Source organism: Heterocephalus glaber, unplaced genomic scaffold (assembly GCF_053883595.1).
Source record: "Heterocephalus glaber isolate CG9 unplaced genomic scaffold, H.glaber_assembly_v1.0 deba00000676, whole genome shotgun sequence".
NCBI classification, from domain to species: Eukaryota; Metazoa; Chordata; class Mammalia; order Rodentia; family Bathyergidae; genus Heterocephalus; species Heterocephalus glaber.
Window position 1 is genome coordinate 15,110,710 of NW_028258156.1, and position 27,960 is coordinate 15,138,669.

Consider the following 27,960-nt stretch of genomic DNA (forward strand, 5'->3'; position numbering starts at 1 on the left):
AAGAAGAAAAAGATTCTGCAAGTCAGAGAACTGGCTATATTTGTGCCTTAAAGTCAAGAAATTTTGCTAAGGATTGAATGATTAATGAATGCTGCAAGAGCGGTTTTATAGTTGGTGTAAACTATGACAAGAGAGGTGGAATAGATTTTACCATATTTTCCAAGACCATATGTAGATATGTTAATTGGAATTATAAAAACCAAGCCTAAATTGAACATCAAATTAAAGTTGTCAATCTCGTCAAAATGTGTGTGTTTTATATTCACATCAATGATATTTAAGAATGTATCATTCACAAATAATATTGTATTATGAGAAAAAACTATGAGCAGAAGTATTTCAGATTTCTAAATGAATACTGAAATGGCAGTATAGTTGGGAGTGGCATACTAAAGAGATCTATCGCTGTGTAATATACAACTTGAAAAATGTAACAGCTTTGAGAGATCATTTTATTTTGCTTTAAATTTTGTATGGTAGAAATTTGAAAAGTGCCCAGGTAGCTTTTCATTGTTACATGAGTATTAGCTCTGGCAGCTGGAGTTGGAGGATCCAGTTCCAAAATAGTTTCTTCACCCACCTGCCTGGCTCCTTGGTTCTCTTTGGCTTTTCTTTCTCCAAGATGAGAAAGCCTGTCTCCATTCTCAAAACATGGAAGTCTCAGGTTGTACTTCTTATATGGAAGGGTGAAAATAGAGATATTTTACAAAGTACCCAGAAATGCTTCCTTAAGGCCTAACATTCCAAGAGCCGCAGGTAGAAGCTACAAGGCCCAGTATATCACTTATACTTAGTCAAGTCCAAATTCAAGAGGGAGAGAGAAATAGAGACTTCTTCAGGAGAACTCTTTTAGTATGATTCACCGTGAAATAAAGACTATTAACTAAAAAGACAAGTGTGGTCCACATATACACCAAACATAAAATGGCTTAGGATAATCACAATGAACATTCCCATTCAAAAAGTGAGGAAATGCCAAGAACATAGGGGTTGTAGCAATTCTTAAACACAACATACCACATATTGCCAGTTTCATGTTTGGATCCCAGTATGGCTTCCTAGAGACAATCCTTGAAAGTCTAGGTTCTATTATATTGGTCATTACGCATTTCCCAAAAAATAATATCGTATTTTTTATTAAGTGGTTTTCTTGGCTGGCAGTTTTAAAACTTTTTCTCATTTTATACTCTCCATATCCACTTCAGCCAAACTAAAAGAGCTTCTTTGAAACTTTGTGTGTTTCCTATGTATGAAATTATCGATCCATTTGACAGACGCCATACCGTTTATCTCTCCGTGATAGACTTTGATCTTGCTGGGGTTTTATTTGAGAATTCTATAGGACAATGCTCTTGAGATTCTAAAAAATAAATAAAAATAATGGAAAAAGGGCCGGGAATTTAGCTCAATGATTTCACTGCCTGCTGCGCAAGCTCAAGGACCCGAGTTCGATCCCCGGTACCAAGGTACCAAAAAAAAAAAGGAAAAATCTATTAACTGAAAGAGTCGACAAAGCACTCCATTAAAGTCTTTAGAGTTTCTACTGGGCAGCCTCCTAAATACTTTTGAGGTCTTCACAAAGAATCTTACAGTCACAGCCTTGAGCGTTTCTATTATTCTAAATCCATATGTTACTGGCAATGCACCTGACTGGACTCTTTCCCTGAAGCAAGTTCTTAGCTTTTGAATCTTTTACTGAAGAAACTGGAGGTGGAAAACCAGTTTTATCTTGCAACCCATCAAGCTCTGGCTCCTTAATATTTTCTCTAAATTGGGCTTTAAAGCTTATGAATAAGTTATTTTGTTCTTCTTTCCTTTGTGTTTTATTACGGGCAGCTAGTTTGCGAATGAGCACTTTTTTACATTTTGCCTAGAAATTCTTGCATTTCTAGAATTTCACGAGTCTGTCAGATCTGTTCCTATTTTCCATATAACAAGAAAGAGAAGTGATGGTAAAATTTTCCTGCTATACAGCAGAGGTCCCTGTTTCTTTAGCTTCCAGTAACACTTTCTTCACTGTCCTTCAAATCCATCCCAGTAGCCGCTGCCCCTACCCCTTGAGCTTCCATTCATCAGCAAGTTTCCAAGCCAATGTTATACCCACCTATGGGGCAGTATCCTTACAATACCACCAGAGTTCTTGTCTTCAAGAGTAGTAGGTATTAATTATTGTTTTAAAATTTCTGTCATGGTTAAACATGATAATAAGATTAGAAGAGTAAATTGAGGATTTTTACAAAAATCTAGAAATACTATAAGAAATTCAACTTCTATTCCTGAAAGTCCACATTAGCAAAAATGATAGCCATAGAAAAGTAGGGAAACTTTCATAGTTTACCTTGTCTTATCTTAAACCCGTACTCCAATGCAGAACATACAGTACAAGTCAGATGAATAAACAAATCGATAATAAGAAAATGAACAATTTTTTAAATGCTGTGAAAGTTAAAACAATTTTATTTGAAAGGTTAATCAATAAAAGTAAAATACAAACTTATGAAATTTTTCTCTCAAAAAAGATTAAGCTTAAAACACTTTGTACTCTAGGTCAATACTGGTAAATGACAAAAATACAAGTAAAATATGATGCCATTCTTTGATTCTTAAAAATACAGCACTGATTTTATGACAAACAAAAATGTACACAATTTTTCTAATTTTCCAAAGCAAAAAAATTAAGAAACAGAAAAATATGTAAAGTATTTTCAAAGTGGGACCAATTTGTGAGTAATAACTCCTTAAGGAAAAATAAGTTGTTTGTGTTATAATAGTCATAGAGTAGCAATGTATTTGAATTTCTAACACCGAAGGTTAATCTGTGGGAGAAGAAATGTCTTCTCAATGTCAGGGTGAGAGTAAAAATACTGAGATGAGTCATAAATTTGATCCACTAAGGCTGCTCCTACAGAGGCTGGGGATTTAGCTCAGTGCTTCCGCTGCCTGCCTCGAAAGTGGAAGGACCTGAGTTTGATCCCTGGTACCAAGAAAAAAAAAAAAAAAAGACTGCTCCTATGTTTTCTGTTTACAGCATGTAGAAAATATTTAATCATTCTGTCCTTTATTTTATTACACTGCACTATGCTTTGAACAACTTTTACTTTTCATAAGGCACCTGATTTCTTTACTACTTTATGTTAAAGTTAGTTTACACAATATAAAGTTTAGATGCGTGGAAACATGAGACATGGTTCTGCCACTAGCTCATTAATTATGGTGAGTCATGCTATTTAGGGCATGCTCCTTGCTTTCCTTGCTTGTGAGAGGAATTTACAAACAAGGTGCTCCATGAGGTCCCATAGTTACGGTTTTATGACTGTCTAAGTCTATCCCTGATCTGAAGATGTTTTTATTTCCTATTTTGGTATTCAAGAAGGCTTTGTCCAAAAAAACGAAAGAACCAAATCCAAATAAATCATTCAGAGGTGATATTGATAGATATTAAAAATAATGTCTTCATATATTATATAGCAAATACAACACCATATTTCTTTTGAAGTTATTCCACATGAGCAAAACTTAATATAAATGACTCATACCTTAAAAAATAAAATGAATTTTTGTTTCTTTCCAAAGTTGGCAATTTTCAGCTTAAAACTACAACAATAAATGGTACTAACTCCTAGATACCAACCAAGAACAACCCAGAACTTAGCTATATTGGCTGGATAAAAATTAGTGAAAGGGGTAGAAAACAACTTTGAGCATAAATAGATTTAGAACATTATTTACTACATCTTAGCACTCCTAAAACCCATGTAAAAATTTTCCCTATTTAGTAATAGTGAAGCTGTGAGAAATACAATCACAAAGGCATCTTTCTGGAATGATGTCCATCACTAGGAAATATCATTTTCATCCTTCTGTTCAATAAATCATAATGATGGGTCAGTATTCAACAAAATAAAATTAAATCTCTACCTTAATCTTTCTTTGTCCTTAACACCTAGTTTCTTCCAGATCCATCTCCAAGTGATCCCTCCCTCTAAAATCTTTAGATCTTTTTCTAAAATTAAAATCCATTTTCAAATCTAAACCATCAGTAAACTTAAGGCAAGTGAAGAAACTATCACTATATAACTATATCATAATATAACTATTTCACAATATAACAAAACTGGTAATTTTTAGTTTGTTAGAATTAATGTTATCCCTTTGCAAAATCTAAATTAGTTTGGCTCTCTTCCTTTTTAGCAAAAATCTTATTTAGTGTTTATTGATAGATAAATCTCAGAACTCATAGACAGAGTAGTTCGCATTTTGAGGAGAATTTATCAAAATTACATGCAATAGACCTTAATTTAAATGATTTAACATAAAATAAAAAATCTGCATTTTAAATCAGAAGATTCTATTCTATTTATGGTTCTCCATGAATATTTCGATAGGTTATTTCATTTTCTGAGTCTCTGAGTTCTAATTTCTAAAACCATTTCAAGTTTTTAAAATTCTGTGGCTTGTCACCTATTCTATTTTTATTTTAAATTTTTATCACTGTGATTATAGAATACAATTCTGTACATCAAGTTGGATATATTAATGTATCCTTAGCAGAGCAATTTAAAAAATAAAGCAGTTATGTTGATGAATATACTGTAATGAGATTTAAAGACATTTAAGCTAACTAAGCATCTTTAAAAATGTTATTAAGGAGAATGTGGAAGGTAACCAATTTGCTTCACAAAGACAATGTTTACAAAGATACTTTTCATAAATTAAGAAAGAGTATATGTAAATCACATGTTTTAAAATGGAAAATATTTCTATATTGCACTTAAAACCCTCATAATAAAGCATGATTACTTCCCGTGTATTTTAAAATTACAAACATCTAACTTGATTAACATGGACCAAAATCCACAAATATATAAGGTGATATTAAATGTATGCTCATGTTGATTACATTAAATGCACAACAAGGCTTGTGCTTTGAGTCATGATTGTTCTAAAATGTCAACTGTGCTTCCAATAGTCAACATTCAATGATAGTGTGTAAATATGATAATCACCCCTCTCACATAACAGAGGAAGGCATTTGAACTCAGTTCAAACTATCTCATGAATTTGCAATGTTGCACAATTTACCTAACATTGTTGGACATCTGTTTGCTCAACTCTCAGTTTAGTAATATCCAACCTTCAAGCATCTTATGAATTATTGTTATTTGGGGGAGGCAGCAAATTAGCAGTTCACTTTGAGCTCCCTGCCCCTCCGTGTTTTCTAGACACTGCCACAGAGGCTGTTCATGCTTAGGGGTCTCTGGCTGAGTGTGCACAGAGCAGTAGAGTGCCATGTCCTGCAAAAAGAGCATAGACAGAGCTGACCACGGAAGACATCCGTGGAAAATGAAGACTGCAAACTCCATGTGAGTTTACCTTAAAGGAGAGTGCAATCTCATAAGGATGAGACGGATGTTCACTTTTCTAATTATTCACCCACCTTTTAAAACCTGTATCTTGCAGCATTATCACCTATGTATAGTAATGCAAAACTATTAGTATGTTGACTCTTGGCCTAAGTGAAAATGGTACTGAATAATCACTGAAATAATTTTGGTAGTAATCAAATTATGCATATATACATATATATATATATATATATATATATATATATATATATGAAGCAGCTCTTCTCTCACTTTCTATTTCCAGCTTTATTGCCAAAAATATTGCTTCTGTTTTAAAGAACTTCAGAATAATGGTCCTGTTTCTTTGTCACCGATTCTCAGTTAATAAAATAAAAAGATGGTAAAGAGAAAAAGAGATTTACAAATATGACTTTCCTAAGCACGGAACCTATATTTATTACTGGAACACAACATAGTATGTGGCATATAGTAGGCAGTCAATAAATATGTGTTAAGAAGGTGATTTTGAAATTTTGATGACTGATACTAGTGGCCTTTTTGAGCAAAGTGTCTACTAATTGTATCATTATATCACTTTTTTGCGGGGGCCTCAGCCTATTCTGATTAAAACAAATCCACAAACTGTTTTTTCTTTGTATATGAATAAGTCATTTGTACCTGAGAAGCGAATACCCATCCATATTACTGTCTTCACATTTTTATACTTTTATCATACCATTGAAGTTTTTCTCCAAGAACAAATTTCTTCAGACAGTTATTATAAGTTGACCATATGGGCATTAATTCTCCAATCTACATTTGAAATTGAAAAATAAACTGTGTGTACATGTTTGATAAAACATGGACTATTCATTTGTTAAAGGAAAAACAAGAAAATGCTACTTCAGTAATTTTTTTAAATGTGCAAACCAAGAGGTTAAATATTAATTTGAATATCTACAATAATGGGTATCCCTGCTATTTAAGGAAGTCATTATTCCACTGTGTAGTCAATAAGCATATTGATTAGAATTAATTCACTACAAAAAGTCTCCAATCATTTTTAACATATGTTTTTCCTTTTTAACAGTAACCTGATGCCTGTCAGCTTGTCCATTTATTTTTGTAGTCAATTTAGCAACAAATTTGTAATTAATCATTTGCTGATTGCAATGAATCGTATGTCAATAATATGCAACTCACACAGCTAAAAGGGCTACAGTGAGCTTTATTGTTTGCTTTTTGTCTTGGGAATACTTTGTGTAACTACGTTTCCTAGAATGGATTTTGAATAGTTGTTTTGAAGTAACGCATGCCAGTTTTAAAGAGACACTGCAGGCTGCTCTGAGGGTATTAATGCAGATATGCCCCAACTTTCTTTTGGCATTACAATATTTGGACATCTGTTCTGACTCCTTATATGTGAACTAAAACTCATACCAGATAGTAGAGTAAATGAAGGGCTTCATTATCTTAAATGTCATAACATTTGTTTGAATTATCATGTGTAGATTTTAAATGCTGAAATTGTCATCTTGGTTTTATTTCATCTATTTTGCTGTCCTTTCTGAAGACTATTATAAGACTGAAAAATTCTTTATTCAATTGAATAAATAATTTAACAGGGATAATTTACAATTTCATGTAATAACAGTGAAATTGTTGTGGATGAGCTATATAGTCTGGTAATTTCTAAAAGCATAAATATTTTACTGAGAAACATACCCTTTTAAAGCACAAAAGGTTTCTTGTTATAATAGCATTATACTTAGTGGCAAAAAAATGCTTTCTAAAGAACCCATTTGTTGACCATTATTATGATACTCTTTGTGTAATGGTATTTTAGATTCTTATGTGTTCCCTTATTAAAGTATTTCCCATTGTGTGTACCAGGAAGGACTTTTCTCCAAATTCCATGGTGCCACTAATTAGTGGGGACTCCACTTAGAAACTTGAAATATAATAGGAATATATTTGTGCTTTTCATTTAAAGAATAAATAATTTTCCTGGGACAGATTTCAACAACACTATCAAATTTAATTTAGACTGCCTTTGCTTTCCTCAAAGTCTTTCACTGAAGTAGTGTTACTAATCACGTGAAGATAACCAGTTGTCATGAAGCCAGCTAGCATGTAATCCAATAGGTTTGCAAACAGTAGTATTTAATTTCTTTTCATTTCGTGTTAGAGAAAAAAGGCTATGTAATTTGACATACATATATATGAAGATTTAACTAGATTATGGAAACAAAGCAGTGTTTTACAAATGTGTAACTTTGAATACCTTGAAAAAAGTCACAGGAGCTTTCATCCTTCTATTCATTTTGCATATTTGATGTCAGAAGATGTTTTGCCTGGCAAAACATTTCAATGCAAGGTTCCCCATAATATTTTGTTTGCAAAATTAATTTAAAGTGGTTGTAAGTCTTAATAAGTATACATCATTTTTTAAAATGTTGCAAATTTGAAAATGTTTAAATTGAATTTACACTAATATATTTGCAAAAATTAATTAATTTTTTTATCTCTTTTGGGTTCTGATGTTTGAATTACATTCACCATAAAACAGAAAAGAATTATCACATTTGAAGATTTAAAAAGAGATTATGTCAAATGACTCATATATTTTGAGTTAGATGCCTAAAATCTAGTCAGTTTAAAAAGTACTTAATAAATAAAAATACTGTAGGGACACAGAAGATAAAATGCTAGATAAAATGAATAAAAATTAATATACTAGGAATCATACTCTTTAAAGGAAAACTTCCAAAAATTAATGCATTTTAATTATTTTCTCCTCTGAGCAAGGAGGATGTTTCCTTTAAAATTTTATATGAAGGTCATTTTAAGAATTTCAAACTTCAAAGTCCTTAAAACATTGCATCTAATACATTGGTGCGAAAATAACATTTTCACCATACTTTTATTTATAGATCTTATATTGGCTATGACATTTGATTAACATCACGTTTCATTTTAATTACTCTGATGTGTATGTAGACATGATATATAATTCTGTGATGATTCCTTTCCTTCTTAGATTTGGTATGTGAGAAGCTTTCATGATGTATAACTCCAGAATTATGGAAGGCTTTATATTTTTAGCATACATTGATTTATGAAGTGTTGATTTACTATTTCTTCATCTTGTTCTTCAAATAGCAATGTGGAACATGAAATTCCATTTACAATCCATAATTGATTTCGATGAACATAATTGAGCGCAAATTTTTAGCTAATCATGGAATCGTTTTACTAAAAACTAATATAAAACTGTTTTATCAGCAATAACAACACTAGGCAAATATGCCTCTCAAAGTTTGCATAGATTAAGTAAGTATTCAAATTAAAAGCATTAAACCTGGTTTTGTCTTCATAAGCATACATGAATGGTTCTATCTTTTGTGAAATTTGACTGCAGTTATTACTGTTCATTATGATCTATAAACATATAATTAAACTTTTCTCACTCCATTCAACTTTAACTCTTTGCTTTCCATGCATTTAAAATTTGTGATTTTACTATATTTTTATTGCTATTGAATATAAAATATGGATTTTGAAAACACGGAATTGAACATGAAGATAGGAATTAAGACTGCGGATGTTGAACCAGATGTTATTAGGATATTTGGAATCTACAGAAGAGAATGGAATAAAGATGGGAGATTTTAATACTGAATTTTGAGGGAAAAGAAGGCGTTCAGAATGAACAATCCTGAAAGTCTTTGAAATTCAGTGATTTGAGATCATTTTATCAATCTTTGAACTAAGAACTTTCATCTTATCAGTGCTAACAATGTAATATGTCCCGGTGTCACTCAGTGAAAATTTGAAACAAATATACGGCATATTTTCAAATGCTTTTATGTTAAGAACAGTGGACAAAATAGGGAAAAAAGGTAGAAAGAAAAATCAATAGTTCATGTTTCAAATTTTAATACATGAAGTTACAAAGGAACTTTTTTGGTTATTTAAAAAGATTATATCAATATATTTAATTCATCTTAAAGCAAAGAGATTGTTTTTAGCTGGCATATTTACAGGACACAGGCTGATTTTCTTTTTATTAAATTATTTTATTGGTACATTGTAGGTATACAACACAATTACATTTCTCATTGAGAATTGTACCTTTACATAATGCATTTTGGTTCTTATTTTTTCCCCATTCCTAGCCCTCCCTTCACCCCCTCCACCCTTCCCTATTTACAAATACTTTATTTCCATTTTTTCCATTTCTCAGCATTTTTTCTTTCCCTTCTTTCCTTTCCCCTGCCCCTCCCACTACCCCTACCCCTTTGGACATTTTCTTCTTATTTTACATTATCGATTATTCATTCTAATAATTGGTACGTTTTAGGTATAAAATATAATGACATTCTTCATTGGATATTTGCACCTTTACCTAGTCTCTCTTGGTTCTTATTTTTCTCCCTTGCCCAGCCCTCCCTTCAACCCCTCCATTCCTCCTTATTTATAAAGATTTTGTTCTTATTTTTCCATTTTCTCATATTAATCCCATTCCCTTCTATCCTTTCCCCTAGCCCTCCCACTTCCTTCCCCTTTGCCCCTTTTCTTCCTATTTCACGTTACCTATTATACATTTAGTCCTTATTTACACTTTCAGTTTGTCACACCAGAGAAACTATTTGGTATTTATTCATGTGTGTCCTATTTATTTCACTTAACAGTATCACCTCAATGTGCATCCACTTAGCTATAAATGTCTCTAATTTCTCATTTTTTATGGCTGAATAGTACTCCATTTTATTAAAAAACCACATTTTCTTGATCCAGTCTCCAGTTGATGGGCATTTGGGCTGTTTCCAAGTTTTAGCTATTACAAACTGTGCTGCTATGAACATGGGTGCACATGTATCACTGTGGTATGATTCTTTTAATTCTTTGGGGAAGATCCCCAGCAGTGGAATAGCAGGTTCAAATGGGACTTCCAGTCCTAGTTCTTTGAGGTATCTCCATACTGATTTCCACAGTGCTTGCACCAGTCTACACTCCCACCAGCAGTGGAACAGGGTTCCTCTTTCCCCACAGCCCCACCAGCATTTGTTATTGGTTGATTTCGTGATAGCAGCCATTCCTTCTGGAGTGAAGTGGAATCTCAGCATTGTTTTCATTTGCATCTCTCAAATGACCAGTGATGTGGAACATTTTTTCATGTATTTATTTGCTATTTCTACTCCTTTGTCTGAGAAATGTCTTTTCATTTCAGATGCCCATTTTCAGATTGGGTCTTTAAATTTGGGAGATCTGATCTTTTTAAGTTCTTTATAGATTCGAGATAGTAGACCTTTGTCTGAGGAAGAGCAGGTGAAGATTTTTTCCCACATTGTGGGTTGTCTCCTCACACTGCTGGTGGTTTCTCTTGCTGTGCAGAAGCCTTCTAATAAGAAGAGATCCCACTTGTTGATTGTTTGTGCTAGTTCATGGGCAACTGAGGTTTTGTTCATAAAATATTTTCCTACACCGATGTCTTCAAGGGTTCTACCTAACCTCTGTTCCAACTGGTTCAGAGTTTCTATTTTAATATTTAGATCTTTAATCCATTTTGATTTTAGTTTAGTGCATGGTGAGAGATAGAGGTGTAGTTTTAATCTTTGGCAAGTTGAAGCCCAATTTTTCCAGCACCATTTATTAAAGAGGTTATCTTTCCTCCAGTGAGGGTGTTTGGCTCCTTTATCGAAGATGAGATGACTGAGTGTGTCTGGCATTGTTTCTGAATCTTCTAATCTGTTCCACTGGTCCTCAAATCTGTTTCTTTGCCAGTACCATGCTGTTTTTATCGCAGTAGCTTTGTAATATAGTTGCAGGTTGGGGATTGTGATGCCCCCTGCCATGTCTTTGTTACCTAGAATTGCTTTCGCTACTCTGGGTCTCTTCTTGTTCCAAATGAATTTTTGGATTGTTTTCTCAAAGTCTATGAAGCATGCTGCTGGGATCTCAATTGGAATTCCATTAAATCTATATAGCAGTTTTGGAAGTATGGCCATTTTCACTATATTAATCCTTCAGGCTGATATTTTAAAATCTGATAATTTATGAAGTCAGAGGTCAGACATTTTTTAAAAAATAAATTTCCAATGTCAAATTTTGCATTCATAAATTCATATATAATGAAAAATTGAAGTAACTACCATTCTTGAACTTTTCTCCATTGTAGTGATTAGTTTGACTCCCACCAAATTATTTTTCCCTAAACCTAACAGTTACCTCCAAATGAGAAAATACTTTTCTGATAATTCACTACTGGAAAGTGACAAGGAAAAGATGCAAAGGAAAACATTTTGACTCTGAAATAGTATCTTCATTTTTTCTGCAATGACAGATCATTGGTTGCTTATTTACAATTTCCAAGTTTAAAAATAGCATCAACACTTTTCAAACGCTGAAGCAGAAAAACCTGAATTATTAACTATTGTATGTAAGTGTTCTGTATTTTTCCATATATTTCACCTTAAAATGTTTTGTTTAAACAGATTATTATTGGCAGCTTTCAAAAGAAAGATAAATTCTTGAAAAAAAATTTTGTATTGTAGTAATATTTCACACACATTTTATTTCAGATTCCAAGTCATTCCTATTTTCTCATGAATAGAGTTTATCAACATTCTCATAAATCATGAATCTAGTATCTTTTTTGTTAATTATTTGAATATCAACATATACCAACACATAAGTATAGATGGCTATACAGCCATAGGTTCCAGAAATGATTTAAATAGGCCTTTATTCAGCAAGTCAAAGACTTAGACCATATCTACAGTTAAGGGACTTGTTTTCCACAGACTTCTTATTTTATCTATATGTAGGTGTGTGTCTGTATAATTTTCACATATGATCAAGGTTCAAGTCAAAGCTAATTAGGAAATTTTGAAAGATTAAACTTCATGGTCTCATGAAGGGAGCTGGATTTGGGTATTTGGTGTAAACATGCTGTTTATTTTATCTGGGTATGAATGGTACAGTTGTATTCACTCAACATTTTGAGTATTTTATACAACAAAATTACATGTTAATTTTTTACTTAATTTCAGTAAAATGTTAAATAGAAAGTTTTAATATAATCAAAGCAGACTTTCATCTCTGCTGAACTTCCTGTTATTTCTCTCTCAGTTAAAGGCACCTGATCAATCCAGTTGCCCAAGACAGAAACCTCTCAGGGATATGTGGCCCATGGATACCTACTTTGTGTCCCTGTACATGCAGTCCATCACCAAAACCAGTGCTTCCCTCTTATATATTTCATAAACACTTTTTCCAAAAATTCTACTACTGCTATAGTTCAACTATCATTATCCATACATTTTAAACCTAGCCAAAGAATTATCACTACAGCGCATAAGTGATCACTTTAAAACTCAAATGTGGGGTCCTGTTTAAAACATCTCCATGGTTCCTTGCCTTTAAAATCAATTCACCCTTACATGATTATATGGCATCCCTTTCCAGTCCTACTTGTATAGAGTTAGAAAGCACAGTGTGTGGATGACCCCAAACTTCCTCATTATTAAATACTTACGCAGTAGTGGCCTGGAAGGAGATAGACTGGCCTGGAAAATGGGGGGAAAAACAAGAGTTGGTCTGATCCAATTCCAAGGAAAAGAATATTAAAAATAGAGGAAAAAATAGGAAGGAAGGGAGGGAGAAAAAAAAGAAGGGAGTAAAGGAAAAAAGGAGAGAGGCAAAGAGGGAGGGAGGGAGAGAAAGAGAGAAACAGGAAGGAGGGAAAAACTACCAAGAAGTCCAGGATTTAGTTTATAATAGAGTAGAGGAAAATGTCCAACTGCAGTAGGATATGGAGGCAGACTTAGATGGTGAACAAAAGAGACACATCCTATAGAGAGTGTGTGTGTGTGTGTGTGTGTGTGTGTGTGTGTGTGTGTGTGTTATTGGGAACTGACCAGACAATAGTGGGTTAAATTCAGGGGAAGTGAAGAAATGAAGATAGATATTTTAGTCACTACTTTTAAGAAGTTTCAATGAAAGATGGAGAGGAAAGTGACAGCAGGCATAGGAGATTTAAAAAGTTTTATTTAGGTACTGAAGCAGTTTTTGGTAAGGAAAAAGAAACTGTGGAGAGGTGAGAGGATAAGAATATAGGAAGGAAAGAATATATATCTCTGAGGGAATATGATCCCTAAAAGATGGAGAAGAGACAGAATACAAGCACAGATGGGGATCTAGTTTCCGAATGGAGAAAGAAAACCACCTCCTTTATAATAGGGCAGAGCAGAGAGAAGAGTGAGAAATGTGTGAAATGCCCTCAAATCCAAGTCACTGGGTGAAATACTGGTGGCCGAGTGAAGAAGACTTTTGCAGACACCATCAGAATTGGGTAAGACATCAGGTCTAGAGCAACTCTAGAGAACTGTACTTTCAGCTCAAGGAATTGGTAACAAAGCCCACATATTTGTCAAGAAAAGGTGGGATTGACAGCTCCACTAACATGAAATAATCTAAGGAGAATCTTTTTTATATCATTCTTTTTCTAGGAGAAAATACCATGAAAAATAAGTGTTCACTGAAGGTGTTTTCAAAGAATAATAGTGTTAAAACTGTAAAATAAATAAATAATAAAATGGCTGTACTGCTTATAAAGAAATAACCTCTGAAGTCCCATTTTGGAGAAAATTTGAATTATTTTAGATGATCCAAAATGAAACTTTCACCTATACTCATACTTCCCTCGAGCATGTTAATTCATATTAACATTGTCTCTTTCCTCAACCTCAAATACCTCTAGTCACTCTGGCATCTTGAGTTGGCCTCTGTCTTCCATGACTAAGCATAATAAGGTGTGACCCAGACAAATGGCATTGTCTCTCATAAGGAGCCATCTCAAGGACTATAATTCCTTCTCAGATTGTGGTTTTTCCCCAGTGAATCAGTACAAAATGTAACTGAACTTTCAACTTTGCTCAGAACAAGGGAAGAGAGTTTTTAATTGAAGGAAGACTGCAGAGGGTAGTGGTGGGTCCTTGTGAGCCAGTAGTTTATGTCCCATTGCAAATAGAATTGTATATATTATAACATTTACAGGTTACATGCCTTAATAACTTACCATGGTGACAAATTTTTGTAGAACACACAGGACTGAATTAGGTATAACAACTCCTCAAGGAAGGCATGGGGCTGATGTTTAGAAGTTGAAGATTTTTTGACCAATCCTACCTTGGACTTCCCAGGGGGAACACTTCCCTTGGTAACATTGGGAGATTCAGGATTTGTGTGAATCACAGACTGAGGTAATATTTCTAACATCCTGAAATCTGTATCACACTAACAAGTGTGACAACTATATTTACTTATCATCCAAAAATCCAAAATTGCAAGACACTTTTGCTTGCATAAGGACTGGATATTTTAAGCTGGAAATATGAGCAAATATGTCATATATGTTCTTCCATTGTTATTTTTGGATTCTCTCTGAGGGCTTTCGACCCCAGCCATCTGCCTCAGACTATAGCTGCCGCCTTCCTCCAGCAGAACTATGCCTGCTCCCTGCATCACACTTGTTGACATCTTGGCTCCTTTCTCCCCTGCCCCAAGGAAAGCCCACAGTGGATTACTTACAGCCTTACATCTTGGGGAGGGGCGGGGGGGGGGTGGATATAAGAAAAGCTTAGCAGAAGCAATTTTGCCTTCTAAGTATTCTTCTAGAAATGTTTTATACATATGAACAGGTTTTGATTTTTATATTGTTTTAGAATTAGTATTTTGTAAATTCAATCGTATTTGTCAGGATGATTTCATACTTCTTTATTCTGTTGTAAGTCTATTTTAGTGGGACTTCTGTGGTCGCTTTTTCTGAAGATTTTTTGCTGAGGAATGTTGGCCTCAGGTCTTCTAAATTAAGTTAGCAAAACTAAGAGTCTCTGATTACATTTTCAAGCTATTTATTTACTGATTTGGCTTTTTCTAAGGACTATGATTACATAAAAAGGATATTTAAAATAACATTTATTCTTAAGAACAAAGAGTACATACAAATATTCTTTGTTACTTAACAAGAACCAATCAACATTTTGTTTTCAAACCTTTACTAAGATTACTGACATTATTAAATGAAAGCTTCCATTACGTTAAGAATCGATATATGGACACATGCAGCTTCGCCTCATTTTCAGAAAAATATTGATTAGTTTAGAAAATACGTTATAGCTGTTAAAGGGTTTAAAAGCAAAGAATGTTGGACCAACTTAGAGAAAAAAAACCAGAGATGTTCCTCATCAAAACTAACCCCAGGGCCAGGGATTTAGCTCGGTGGTTCTGTCACTTGCCTCGCAAGTGCAAGGACCAGAGTTCGATCCCTGGTACCAAAAAAACCCCCAAAAAACTAATCCCAGACAAGTGGGTAGAACATGCCTATAATTCCAGCACTCTGGGAGTCTGAAACAGGATGACAAATTTGAAGACAGCTTGGGCAATTTAGCAAGTGAGTGAGGCATGTTAATATCTGCCTTATTTTTCTGTTTCTCTTTAAAAATGTCAAATATCTACTTTACTGAAACTAACAGGTTAAAATATGTAATTTATCCAAAGATCCTTTAGAGCAAACTGATCATGGCCTGAAGTCTCTGAAATTATGGGCCAAAATAAACCTCTCCCCCTTTAACTTGTGAGTGTCAGGTATGTTGTCTCCATAACAGGAAAGCTCATACACTAATCAAACCCCAGAAGAACAAGTCTCTGCTGAAGTTTTGTTATTTTAACTGAAGAAAAAACAATTTGAGTGAAATATTTAATACAAATCACCATTGCAGACTTTGTAGAACGCCTATCTTTAGGTTCTGAATGGAACGAGATATGGAGCTAATGAGTATGTATGTTTCAGTTAAGATTGTGTTTAACTTCCTGGAACAAAAAGTTATAAGTTGCAGGCTTTGTTCCCAGGTATCAGGACATATGGAGGAAGTCACTTTGAGGTTAGCAGAGCAGCTTCCAATTGTTTTAAAAGCCAACCTCCTTCCTACCTGGCTCCCCACAATTCTCAGCAATGGCTTTAGTCCTAATGCTTTCTAATTATCCACTGTATCATTCAGGAATTACACCTGCATTGCTGTGAGTTACTTGGTGGTGGTGGAGGATGGAAAGGAACAGTACCTAGATAACCATTCCTAAATGACAAAGCAACTAAGGAGACCAAGAATAATTTATTAGCTGAGCACATGGCTGCCAAGATGAAATGAGACTCAAAGAAAGATACTATATGCTCTCATGCCTTATTCAAATCACCCAAACTGTTGATTTCATTGCTTTTTAACATAAAGAATATGATCATATTTTGAAAATAATTGCTCTAATAAAGCTAAAGTATGTTTGGAGGTAAATGTTAGAAACAGTACATAAATATAAACTATTAATATGCATACATATAGTTTTTATTTTGGCTACTTAGTGACTTATGCTGAGTTACATGAACCAATTAATCTTCAAGGTTTTGTTTTATTTTTCTCTGAAACAGTTTTATTGTAAAGTTTTCTAAGGATATCAAATGAAATAAAAACTATAATTATACTTTGCATCTTATTCTTGATTGCTACATTAATACTTTAAAAATACATTGACTTTATGAACATTATAGCAAGCCTTTTATACCATTGCTCTGAAATTTGCATTATTTTAATTCTGATTCTAAAAATCTATTAATCTTCCTATCCTAAAATAATCCTTTAAGGGCTGACTCAGATTCTTAAGCAGACGTATTTCCTTCCTCACTTTGCCATCTCTTCCCATTCTTCTTACAGATAGTAAATCAAATTTTTTCCTTTGTTTCTTTTTTCTATTCCATTTCTCCTCCTGACATCCTACCCCTGCTGCTTCCTGTGTCACTACCTCTTCCTTCCCACTGCATCCCAGTTTCCTGGTTGTCATTCACTGTCCCAACCATGGTGTAATGACTGGTGACCTTAAATGAGGTATACACTGGATTCATTTTCCAGACCCAAACATTATCTTTAGCTTGAGACTATGGAAGATGCTGTTACCTTTCAGGGTCCTAAGTATTCAAAAGCAACAAGACCGTCATTACAGATTTGCTGAAATTACATGGAAGCACTGAGCACATTTGGAGCTTTATCTGATGAATGAGTACTATAGTGACCAAATCAAACTCAGACATAAATGTAATTCGTAGGTCCAACATTTCTACATTAAGTGAAAAAGATTTTGTTGTCATTGAATATGATAGATACCAGAAAAAAACACTAAAATGTTGTTAAGTATCTAATTTACAATGTATAACATCGACCTGATTTTCTGAATTCAAAATCTCTGGCAAGTGTAGTGATTTTTTAAAAAATTAACTAATAAAGTTGATGTGTTTGTCATTTTTTTTCTAAATGGAAAAGAAAAATGAAGACAATGAGATAAGAATTCTATTGCAGGAGATGAGAAATTTGAAAAACACACTGAAATCCTATATGATTCGGTGGATCCTGCCAGAACTTTTGAAATCTTTTGGGTCTATGATGACCACAGAAAAAATGTATCCATAAGTATTTTCTAGTCAGGTGACATGGAATTAGATGGATACTGTCTAAGACACAGTTATGGCTTAGATCCAGAATGCTGCCCTCCCAACACTAACATGCAGAGGAGTGTACTATTAGAAGGTGATTGGGAGGGCCTGAGATTTAGCTCAGTGGTGCCTCACCTGTCTCACAAGCACATGGTCCTGAGTTCGATCCCTGGTACTGCCAAAAAAAAAAAAAAAAGAGGGTTATTGGGGGCTTGGGGTCATACAGGGTGCTGCAGTCATTACTGGAATAATGCACTGATGAATCTATAGCTGAATGTGCAGGTAGGAGGTGGGGTCTGGTCAGAAGAGGTAGGTCACTTCATCTCCCTGCCTGGCCCCTCCTTTCTGTTTCGGTTTCCTTGATGCCATGACACGAGCAACTTTCCTCCACTCTACCCTTCTACCATGTTCTGTCTGTTCCACAGCCAGTCAACCAGGGACTGCACCCATGAGCCAAAATACACCTCTCTTCCTTCAAGTTGTGAGTATCATGTGTCCTGTGGTAGTGATGCCAAAGAGACTAAGAAAGACACGATTGATTGATTTCTTCTGTGACATGTTATTTTTTCACTGTTAGTTTATTATTGCTTATGTTCCAGCGCTATAATAACAGCTTTTTTGTTTGTTTACTGAAGACTCTGTAAGAAGGGATAAAGAACTTTATAAAAATAATTTTATTTTTATTTGTATCAACTTGATAATGTAAAAGTGAACTACTTTCACATTTTAAAGGAGGAAGCAGGATTGGAGCTGTCTAATTGCATAGCAAGTGCCTACCCTACCCAAATGCTTGCAAGACTCCACCTTCTTCTGTTCTAAATTTGTCACTATCTTGTGTCCTTATATCGTAGTGTAGTCTGGAGTCTTGGCCTGCTGTCATGGGTTCACTTCCTGTCCTGACCTCACATGTGCAGAGTGTGTTGATGCCTCTCTTGTCCAGCATGAGCAAAGCAGCTTCTCAGCACATGGATTGAGGTTTGCCTCTGCAGATGAACAGCAGGGCTTTCTCTGAGGGGTTTGACCCATCTCAGTGAAGGGGTAGGTCCAAGGTCTCCCTTTCCAGGCCACTGCTGTATTGCCACAGCCTTCCAGAGAATCCCAGCTTTATGTTAGAGTTTAGGCAAATTGACTTCCATCATTCAACTTATTCTATTCCTGCTTCACCAAACTATCATTTTACTCTTTTCGATAGTTATTTATCATAGATCTTTAATTTTACTCTACTGTTTTCCAGTAATAATTCTGATCTAACTGCCTCTTTGCTACTGAGCATATGATATAAAGAGCACAGTTTCCTTTTCCAGACCTTTAGCTCTGTACAAAGAAATCTCCTGATCTGATGTTCAGCTGCTATCAAAGCTGCTGGGAATGAAGTTTCAGAGACTGGCAGGGTCTCACTGGCTCACTCCTCACTGGGTTTCAAGCTGAAAAGAAAGCATTTGCACTACATTTTTAATTTGAACACCATTGTGTGCTCTCATTTCATTTGAGATTTTTAGATTTCCAAATGTAGACATTTTTCATTAAAATAGATGCTCTGAGAGAAAAAAAAATGTCCTTCATTCAGTAACAACAGATCAGGACTTTGTTCAGTAGGATAAAATTTATATTTAAGGGAAAATTTTGATCATAGAGTCATATTGTATATAGTAATTTTATTATTCTTTCTACAAGTTTACTCACAGGGCATACACTTATGGGAAGAAATTCTCCCGGAAGTTTCTGGCAATGTTAGTACTGTGGGTTGTTTGCAAGAAAGAGCAGAAGTGGTAGTTAGCATTTTTGTTCTCTCCTTGACATGGGACTCTGGATTCTCTAAGGTCAAATATTTTCCCAATTTCTGAACTAGCATTTCCAGTTTCATGAGCTCTTCTTTATGAAATATATGTAAATAAGGAATTTTCAATAAGTAACATTTCTATCCTATTCTATGGTTTTAGGTATAGGTTTTCTATTTTGGAATTAAAATTCAGGTAAATCCTTTGTACATATCTGAAACTAACTCATTTGAGGGTGTTCTGCTTTTTTCAACTAATAGAGTGTAATATTTCTGTATATCTTAATAACCATTATCAAAATTTGTGAAAATTAAAAAGCTATGAAATTTAAATATATACTTATTTTATAATTATAGTGTTCACCTTACTACGAATGCTTCTTAGATATCTGTATATTCATAGCTTTCCATTCTCTCATCACCACTTTTGTTGGTTTTTCTCTGTCTCTCTGTCTGTCTGTCTGTCTCTCTCTCTCTCTGCTTCTCCACCCTGCTGTCTGCCCACAAAGTGTTCTACATAGGGGACATCAGAGTCCCTTGCCCTCTTATTTCTAGTTGATACAACTGGTTGTAGTCTGAGGTGGGAGATAGGAGAGAAGAAAACAATATTAAACTTCTTTCTTTCTCAGATACCTCCATAAAAATGTATGTGGGACCGGATGTCTCTTCACCTCAAGGCCTTCAGACCTCACTTTTTCTCTTTGGATTTCTTTCAGCAATAGTTTCAGTTTACTTACTCTAGTATTTTGTACAAACCTATGTGATTTTCAGTGATAGTTTTAAAAAGTAAGTAGACTTTCCTTAAGTTATCACACAGTGCCTAATCTGATTGGTTTAAAGCCAAAGTTGATTCTCTCTGAATGTTAAGCAACTACTTTCCTAGTGGTCTCATCAGAAATGAGAGGTACATTAAGAAAATGCTGAAGTGGGGTCAGCCTTTATCTTCCCCATAGCATAATGCACAATTAAATGTCACTGCCTCCAATAGCATGGCCACTCAGAGATTCATGGCTGTGACAATCTTTAATAAAGAATTGGACACAAATATGGAAACTACAAGATATACGAGTAACAATTTAAACCAAGTCTTAATTATATCCTTTGCTATCATCCAGTAGAAAGTGCTCCCAGGGTTATATAATTCACAAGTAAGAAACCTGCATGTAAGTGCTGTATCTTCTTTCCAAAGTCTCCCTATTTCCCTGTTCAGAACTCTGCAAGTGAGTTTGCATTGCTAGTCACAAAACTCTAATACCCAACCCCTGGGATTGGCTTTCTTCTCAAACTTGTCATATCATCATCATGTATTTTTCTAAATCTCCGAGTTTTTAATTGTAGGAAACACATTGGTGATATAGCAATGTGAACTAAAGCTAAGTAACAGAAGTCTGCTTTGGTTCCATAGACAACACTCACAGTAGGCATCTCCCATGGTCTCCATCTTCCCCCAGTGCTCACCCCAGTACCGTACACATCTCAAAAACAAACAAGTACCACCAAATAGGGCAAAGGCCAGCTGCTTTCCCCTGTGCTCATACACAGAACTGGTTTCATCTCCCACATCCTGCAGGCCCCAAACTGTAACTCAAGGTAATCTATAACTCAAATGATTTACTCTTATTTTGTGACCTTCAGCAAATATTTTCTCCTCTAACAGTCACATTGATGTTTCCATCATAAATAATATCACTTTCTATTACTTTGTTTTACTGTGAAAAGCTCTACTAATTTTCCTATGCTATTCTTATATCTGGACAACTGTGTATGTACTTTCTTAATTTATGTGGATTTCATTTTACTGCTTTGAATTTTATATTCAGAACTCCCTATAATCTATTTTTAAAATTATAGTTTTACTTTATTGTACCCACAACTCTTATTTTATTCTTGATTTATTGTATCTCTAAGTACTACGTTAAATATTTAGCAGTATTATCTTGGGTTATGGTCTTCCTTTTCAAAACAAAAATTTCTAAATTTGTAAGGTTTTTTTCTTTTTATTGTTTTATGCTATTTTATGGAGTTCATATAGATTTTGTGATTCCTATCCTAACATGCAAACATAACTTCTTCCTAAATTAGAAAATCTCAGCATAACATTAAGTACACAAATATTAAAAATTAAAATTGAGCAATTTCAAATAACTATGCATTTAAAAAATAAAATATTACAAATAATGCTTTTTCAAAAATCTGTATGAATAGATGTTATGTGAAGATCCTATGCCTGGCCTTAATAAATTGCCACACACCTGGTGGCTTAAAAAAGCTGAAACTTCCTCTCAGAGTTCAAGAGAACACAACTGTGAAAGTGCTGTCCCTCTGTGGAAATCAAGGCCTCACCAGGTTTATGACCCTTCCTGAGGCTGTTAGGAAGAAAACATTCCTTGCCACTTTCCACTTCTGTGAGCTCCCAGCATTCCTCTCGTGGTGGCAACACTCTCCACTCAATTCTTCTATAGTCACGTGGACTCTTCCCCTTGTTCTGATCCATCTCCTGTTCTCCTTCTCTTGAAGTAACTTTGGGAGGGCAATTTGATCTACTAGAATGATCTAGGATAAAATCCTTTCGTCTCAAGATGCTCAATTTGGTAACAATTACAAGAACTTTAACACATACCTCCGTCTGTTTTTCTGTTGCTATAACACCATGCTGAAGACTGAGTAATTTGTAAGGAAAACGGGATAGTTTGGCCCACAGCCCTGTAGACTGACTAAGAAGTCCAAGAGCATGGTATTGACATCTGCTCAGCTTCTGGAAAAGACCTCATGGGCTGCAACTCATGGCTGAAAGCTGAATGCAAGCTGGCATATGTGGAAGAGGAAAAGGGGGCCAAAGTCTGAAAATAGCAAACCTATCCCTGTGAGAAAATCATTGATCCAGCCATGAGGCCTCCATCCCTAACACTCAAATGTTTCTCACTGGGCCCTGCCACATTGAGGAATTATGAATCCAACATGAGTTTTGCAGGTTATTACTCTGGTAAAAATTCTTAAGAAAGCAAAGGTTGTTTATTGCATATAGAAAATAGACAATAAATACACAGTTGCTTATAGAAATGCTTAAAATCTGACAAAGCTTTTAAAATCAAAATTATCTTAGTTTACTTGGTAAGAAATATAACCTGAACTGACATGCTCTTTGCAATGTTAATTTATCTTTCCTTGAGTTAATATTAATATGTCCTAGTGCAGAAATATTTATGTGAAATTTAATTACAGTATGCTATTCATGACACTTTGGGTTCATTATATAATTTATCACATATGCACAACACAATCTTTCTAAAATCTGCAAAATTTTGAATTCCAGAACACAGCTTTCTCATGTACTTTATCATAAGAATTACAGAGTTTAATTCACTAAATTAGTATACCAATGAGACAAGTAGTATAAACCTCAAAGCCATAATAAACATACTTCAATAACAGAAAGAGTTACTATGCATTTTTCTTACTTTCTACATGTCAGACACAGATTTCCCTTCCAGGTATTAGAACATCAGCTGTAAAAAGCAATTATCATGAATATAATTATTTTAAGATACATAAATTGTAGTATTGAAAATCTGTGCAAACTTTTTAAGGACAACTATAAAATAAAATTGAGAACTGGGTCTTAAAACCAGTCATTTTAATATACAGAGTTGAAAAGGATAAAAGTTGTCAGTAGGTATTCAGAAAAGAAATATGCATGAACAGAAGCATTTGAGATTGTTGTTATTTGTCAAAACTCATTGAATTGAATATTAAAAATTGGTACTAATACATCAATAAAAAGGAAAACTCCCTGGAAATGTTTAATAAACCATTCAGTTAATAGAGTACCAAAAACTTCAGCTTTTGAAACTACAGCAAATAATAATTATCGAGGGGATAAAAACTTGCACAGAAGGGCAAATTGGAATTGATCCCTCCAAAAACAAGGAAGAACTGAATTATTTCAAGCAGGAAAACTCAAATGGAATGTAAGAATTAATTTTGCATTCTAAAGTTACACTATAGGGTTACTTCTGATGATACTAATTTGTAGCAGACTGAGCTTGTTTTCTATGATGAAATGGAATGAAAGTGAGAAGGTTTCACTCCAGTCTAATGGTCATATAAAAAAACAACAATGGTCATAAAATTAAAACAACTTGTTTGCAAAATTTTAAAAAACATTTGTGAAAGAAAAATTGTCATACATTTATTGATATATGTGTACATATAGATTGATATATGGTGTTTACATGTAACAATTTCATTCATCTTGGGGAATTAGTATAATATGCATAAAAATCCAATCATTTTCACTTCCCCACCCTTATCCTTCCCCCCCCAGGTCCCCTTGCTAGCTCCACAAAGTTGACCTCCCTATCTCTTGTCATCTCTTATTTTATTCATTTATTTATCTTTTGGTTTTCTCACTTAGAAGAAACTACATGGTATTTAACCTTCTGTGTCTGATTTCTTTTACTTTGCATTGTCATCTCAGGATCCATTCGTTGTTATAGAAATGACTCCAAATCTATCCTTTATGTCTTAGTAGTAATTTACAATGCATATATGCACATATTCTTTATCCACTCATGAAGGGCGTATAGGCTGCTTCTAGAAAGATTTTCTTTTTTTTTTTCTGGTACTGGGAATTGAACTCAGGACCTTGTGCTTGCGAGGCAGGTATGCTGCCACTGAGGTAAATCCCTAGCCCCAAGACTTTCTAAACATAAGCCCAGTGGCACAAGAAATGATACCAAGAATTTAAAAATTAGATTATATCAAATTAAAAAGCTTCTGTACAGCAATGGAAACAACCAACAGTGAAGAGACAACATGAAGAATGTGGGAAAAATTTTTTTCCAACTTCTCCTCAAACCAAGGACTAATATCTAAAATGTATATATAACTTCAAAAAATTAAACTCCCCTAAAATAAAAACCCAATAAAAAAATGGGCAATTGAAGTGCATAGACACTTCTAAAAAGAATACTGATAGTCAATAGGTACATGAAGAAATATTCATAGACTTGATATATGAATATATGATATGGGTTCTTTGGCCATTAGAGAAATACAAACCAAGACACTGAGACACTATCATCAAGAACTGAGAAGACACCAAATGCTGGCAAAGTTGTAGGAAAAAAGGAGCTCTTCTACATGGTTGGTGGAACTGTACACTAGTACAATCACTGTGGAGATTCCTCAAGAAAACTAAAACTAGAAATTCTGTTTGACCAACTCTGTCTCTCCTGGGTATCTTCCCAAAGAGGTGAAAGCATCATATTTCAGTTATACATGTATACACATGTTTGCAACAACACAATTCATAATAGCTAAATTATGAGAAAGGGTTTTTAAATGGAATAAAAGAGATAGTACCCATGACAAACTTAAGCAGGTATATATTGCATTTCAATAATATTCTCTTCTTACAATTTGTCTTAGGCTCAGCTATATAAGCACTTATAGACTAGTCTATCAATTGAAAATGTTATAATCCCCAGAATAGAATCTTTTTTTTTTTCAAATTAGCATCTTAAAATACAACCTTGTAGATTTAGGGCTATTTAATTTAAATAATAATAAACCTATATAAGCGGAGAGAAAATACACTTTTCAGAAGAATAATAGTGAAACATTATTTGAGATAGGTAATAGCTAAAAACCTGATTCTCCTATACATGATTATTTCAATGTATTGATGTTTCTATCTAGAAAAACTACCCTGAAAATTACTGCTTAAAATATGAAGTTTGAATTTGTGTTGCTTTATAAAACTTAATACATATGGCCCGGGGATTTAGCTCAGTGGTTTCGCCGCCTGCTGCACAAGTGCAAGGACCCAAGTTTGATCCCCGGTACCAACAAAAAAAAAAGGACCCTATAAAACTTAATGCATTTTTATTTTAATTAAATATTTTTAAAAATTGATTTTCAAAAACTATTCATAGGTTCATTAGATAATAACAGTTTGAAAGTAAGAAAATATGTATTTGAAAATTATGTAATTTAAACATGTTTAGCACCTTCTTTTACCTTCAAGAAAATCCTGCTATTTTTATAAAATTTACTAGCATCTCTGCTCCCCAGAGTACTCTTTGAATTGCTATAGAGAATAATCTCATTTAATCACCCTCGTGGTATTTGAGGGGAATGTAAGTATTTTCTTTTAAAGATAAGGAAGTTCTGGCTGTCGGTTAATAAACAAATTGTTCAGTATTTCAAGGCTTGTGACTCGAAATCTGTTTGAATTCAGTTTCTCTATTCTAAGAAGTGAATATGATGTTGATTTGATTTCTGTTCTTTTAAAAACTATACTACATAACAAGAGAAAGCTTAAAATTTATAAAAGTGTCATGTTTGCTTTTTCTTATTTGGCGTCTTGTTAGAAAATCCTAAGCAGTCCTGACATATAAGTGCTGAATCAGTTTGCAGCTTCTGGCAGTACTCTTTCAAACCCCTTGGAGTGCTGCCAAAGGGACAGGGTCCCACGCGCATGTGGCCTGAATTCGCATCCAAATGAGCGCCTGCTGCCACGGCCCCATCAGTCCTGTAGTCAGCAAAGCCAGCTCTCTCTCCCTGGTGGAACCCATTCAACAACGGAAAGCCTTGCCAGTATTCCGTGCTAGTTTTTATTTTACTCCTCTTTTTACTAAATGGTCCATTGCCTGAGTATCTTGGAGACAGAGCTAATGAAGTTCATCTTTCACTAGTTGGTATTTTAGTGTTCCACAATAGTAGTTTACTCGGTTTTAGTCAGGATTACTTAAATGACCTTTTGATATCTGTCTGTGCCCTCCTGTCCTCTTCCTCTTCCTCTGTCCTGCGTTGCTTTGGAAAAGACAAGATATTTTCATTACAAAAATACACTCTTGTAAAGAGAATGATACTGCACAATCTATTTTTTAAAGTCTGTTTCCCCAAATTAGCAGAAACAAATAATTCAAGGAGAAGTAAATTCAATGATATTCTCCCTGTGGGTAACTAACATTGATCATCCTTAATCCTTGATATGTTCATTTTTCTTTGACTGTTATGCTGGACATGTGCATTTAATTAGAAGGTATTATAAATTGATTTGAAAAGGGATAAATTTGCAATAAATAAAAAATTAATGACCACACCACATATATCCCCTAATATCCCAGTTCAAAATTTTCTATAATATCATCCCACAGTAAGACCACTTCAAAATCTAAAATATGTGGTTACTTTTAAGTCATAGAGTCATGTTATATTTTAAAAATATTATTTATTTAAAATGAATAGAAACAGATTCTGTGTCTTCTGGTGAAAGTTCTCAGGCCAATCAAAGTGAACCATCTTGATATTCTTACTTCATAGCAAACCAGGAAAGTTGGCCTTCTTCTTAAACAAAATTATACATTAGAAAAGCAAAACATAAAAGGCTGTTTGTATAACTTTTACTATGTGTTGTTTCTGTACTCATTTCTCTGTACCTTTTTGTCCTTTTCATAATTCAGTTACTTGACAATTTTTGGAGTGTGAAATGCACAGAAAGAAATTACAATTAGCTCTCTCTCTTGCAGGGAAGCAACTCAGCCATCTGCAGCAGGCATTGGTCCCTCTCTTACTGGGCCTCATGCTTTGTTATGCATGAGTAAGCACATTAGCCTTTTCATTTCATTCATTAGACTTTTAATCCTTGATTAGTGTTTTCAGGAATCTCTCAAATATACAAGTTCTTTATTTCCTTTGTCTTGTGCTGTCTTTTTCTTTTATCTCCACTCTGAAACAAAATTAACATTTAATCACAACAATAGCCCTGTTCTATTGAGATGACTGGTAAATGTATTTGTTTGTCATCTGAGTGATTAATCGTGCGTGGATGGAGACTGGGAAAATATCTCCTCACTTGGAATAACAGGGTTAATTGTTCCATGTCAGTTAGCGGGGTCTGTGCTTGAAAACCTTACATCACAATATTCTACCAGTCTCACACATTCAGTGTAATTCTTATATCAAAGAAATAGCTGAAGGGTTTCCTAAAAGTAAGAGACACCCCATTGGACGCAGAAGTATTGCACTGGGGGTCTTAGAGATGAGATATACTTGTACCAAATTCTCCAAAAATAAATCTTTCCCTTTGTGGCTCTATTTGGCAAGATAGTCCAGAAACTCATTTGTGGTATGAAGAGTTCCTAATTACACATCTGAGAAATAGAACCTACTATTTAAAATAAGTCAAGTATTATTCTAGCCTTTACTTGATCACACCTTCCAACTATCTTTTTACCCATAAATAAAGCAGCAGAAGCTCTCTATTTGACCATTTTCACTTAAGCTGTCTT

At 34.2% G+C, this 27,960-nt stretch overlaps 1 protein-coding gene across 10 annotated transcripts in view; it reads left to right on the forward strand.

Moving 5' to 3' along the window:
• Window positions 1-27,960, forward strand: part of Dgkb (diacylglycerol kinase beta) — a 620,388-nt gene that overhangs the window by 321,360 nt on the left and 271,068 nt on the right. The gene's annotated exons all lie outside the window — the stretch shown is intronic.